The sequence below is a fragment of the Macaca fascicularis genome, chromosome 4, assembly GCF_037993035.2.
Source record: "Macaca fascicularis isolate 582-1 chromosome 4, T2T-MFA8v1.1".
Classification (NCBI taxonomy): domain Eukaryota; kingdom Metazoa; phylum Chordata; class Mammalia; order Primates; family Cercopithecidae; genus Macaca; species Macaca fascicularis.
This window is the reverse complement of record NC_088378.1, coordinates 67,195,911-67,198,695: the sequence shown is the minus strand read 5'-3', so window position 1 is coordinate 67,198,695 and position 2,785 is coordinate 67,195,911. Positions and strand designations below refer to the sequence as shown.

The 2,785-nt window shown below is 50.7% G+C and overlaps 1 long non-coding RNA gene across 1 annotated transcript; it reads left to right on the top strand.

Annotated features, from left to right (window-relative positions):
• The first annotated feature begins 248 nt into the window (after nucleotides 1-248).
• On the top strand, nucleotides 249-1,255 carry LOC135970410 (uncharacterized). Its single transcript, XR_010586085.1, has 2 exons — nucleotides 249-661; nucleotides 929-1,255. It is a non-coding gene; the product is annotated as an uncharacterized lncRNA (long non-coding RNA).
• The last annotated feature ends 1,530 nt before the right edge of the window (nucleotides 1,256-2,785 follow it).

Genomic DNA, 2,785 nt, shown 5'->3' with positions numbered 1-2,785 from the left:
ATCTGGGATGAGGAAGTGCATGGGGAGGGAGGCAGGACTGAGATCTGGGATGAGGAAGTGCATGGGGAGGGAGGCGGGACTGAGATCTGGGATGAGGAAGTGCATGGGGAGGGAGGCGGGACTGAGATCTGGGATGAGGAAGTGCATGGGGAGGGAGGCGGGACTGAGATCTGGGATGAGGAAGTGCATGGGGAGGGAGGCGGGACTGAGATCTGGGATGAGGAAGTGCATGGGGAGGGAGGCGGGACTGAGATCTGGGATGAGGAAGTGCATGGGGAGGGAGGCGGGGGCTTCTGCCCACAGCACACTTTGGTCAGCCAGAGGCCACTACAGGAGGCTCCAGGGAGTTATCTCTGAGGTGGGCTCCCCAGAAAGGTGGGGCAGCATGGGGCACTGGATCAAGGACGGCAGGCCTCAGGTGAGGGGCTCTCCAGCCATGCTGAGAGAAGGGGAGGGGACCTGCGGCATCATGAGAAGGGTGGCCTTGTGTTTTGTTTTGTTTTGTTTTGTTTTGTTTTGAGACAGGGTCTTGCTGTCTCCCAGGCTGGAGTGCAATGGCATGATCTCTGCTCACTGCAGCCTCAACCTCCCAGGCTCAATACATCCTCCCACCTCCGTCCTCCACGTAGCTGAGACTACAGGCGTGCACCATCACACCCAGGTAATTTTTATTTTTTATGGAGACAGGTTCTCACTATGTTGCCCAGGCTGGTTTTGAACTCCTGGGCTCAAGCGATCCTCCAGCCTTGGCCTCCCAAAGTGCTGGGATTCCAGGTGGGAACCTCCACACCCAGTGCAGCCTTGTGTGTTTCTTCACCTCTCAACTGGGAAGCATCTCTGCACACTGGCTAAATACTGAAAAGAGCAGACAGAGAAAGAGAGCAGCATTTATATACTAATAATGGCCACATTAAAAACATGGTTTCAGGCCAGGCCCGGAGGCTTACATCTGTAATCCCAACACTTTGGGAGGCCAAGGCGGGAGGATCACCTGAGGCCAGAAGTTCGAGACCAGACTGGCCAACACGGCAAAACCTCATCTCTACTAAAAATACAAAAATTAGCTGGACGTGGTGGTGCACACATGTAATCCCAGCTACTCAGGAGGCTGTGGCAGGAGAATTACTTGACCCCGGGAGGTGGAGGTTGCAGTGAGCCGAGATCGTGCCACTGCACTCCAGCTTGGGCAACAGAGCGAGACTCTGTCTCAAAAAATAAATAAATAAATAAATAAATAAATAAAAATAAAAATTCATGGTTTCATGTACAAATCAATGCAAAAAAAAAAAAAACCCACAAAGCATTGCATTGGCCTGAAGATTGTTTGCTCTGCCCTGTCAAAGGAAAGAGGAAGAGAGAAAAAAATAGGGATTAAAAAGTGCTGGCAACTTTGGAAAATAAATCACCGCTGTTTAGATTCTTGCCCTGTGATCAACATTCCCAATTGCTCTTCCAGAGGTCTGGCCCAGCCGGTGCTCGGCACTGCCTGACACCTCCTACCTTCTGGCTGGTTTATCTTGCAAAGGGAATATTTGGAAAATATGACACCCTCTTCTGCAAGTGCTCAGTGATTCTATTCAGCACAGCTCTTGGCTCTCATGGAGGGCTGGGGCGGGACACAGGCATTAGAACACCTAACACTAGGAAGTCCCTGTACTGAATCTGGCTACATCTCAGGTTAGATCATGTCCTGATGTCCTTCGGCTAAAATAGAGAGCCTGACGGACTGTGACATTTCAGTGTAAAGACAAGACTTGTTTCAAATATTTTAAATAACTTTTTCTACCTCATATATTCGTCTTCAATACTCCGAATCGTCTCCCCTGTGTATGCCCAGGGCAGTCAAGTTCTTCTAGGCCCCAGGGAATGAGGCCTTGCCGCCCTCTGGTCAAGGCAGGTCCAATTCTCCTGTCCCTCTCAGTGTCACCACTGCCCTGCCCCCTCAGGGCCATGAAGAGGGAGAAGAGAGCCCCTCCGGCCACCAGGAGCCTTCTGTTCTGGAGTATGTTGGCCCAGGGCTCAGAACTAAACAGGAAGACCAGGCCCGGTGGCTCAGGCCTGTAATCCCAGCACTTTGGGAGGCCGAGGCGGGTGGATCACCTGAGATCAGGAGTTCCAGAGCAGCCTGGCCAACGCAGTGAAACTCCGTCTCTACTAAAAATATAAAAATTAGCCGGGTATGGTGGCACACGCCTGTAATCCCAGCTGCTCAGGAGGCTGATGCAGGAGAATTGCAGGAGGCAGAGGTTGCAGTGAGTGGAGATCATGCCACTGCACTCCAGTCTGGGAAACAGAGTGAGACGCTGCCTCAAAAAAAGAAAAAAAAAGAAGTCAATAGGAGGGCCAGGCACGGTGGTGCAGGCCTGTAATCCCAGCACTTTGGGAGGCTGAAGTGGGTGGATCACCTGAGGTCAGGAGTTCCAGACCTGCTTGACTAATATGGTGAAACCCCATCTCTACTAAATACAAAAAGTTATCTGGGCATGGTGGCACATACCTGTAATCCCAGCTACTTGGGAGGCTGAGGCAGGAGAATCGCTTGAACCTGGGAGGCAGAGGTTGCAGTGAGCCAAGATCGCACCATTGCACTCCAGCCTGGGCAAAAAGAGCAAAACTCCATCTCAAAAAAAAAAAAAGCTTCAGCTAATAATAATAACAACAATAATATGAACAAATATTCTACTGCTTATGTTGCCCCAGGCCCTACGCTAAGCACTTTATATGTCACCTCATTTAATCTTCACACTACTCCTGTAGGATTAGTATTACTATGGCCACCTTTCAG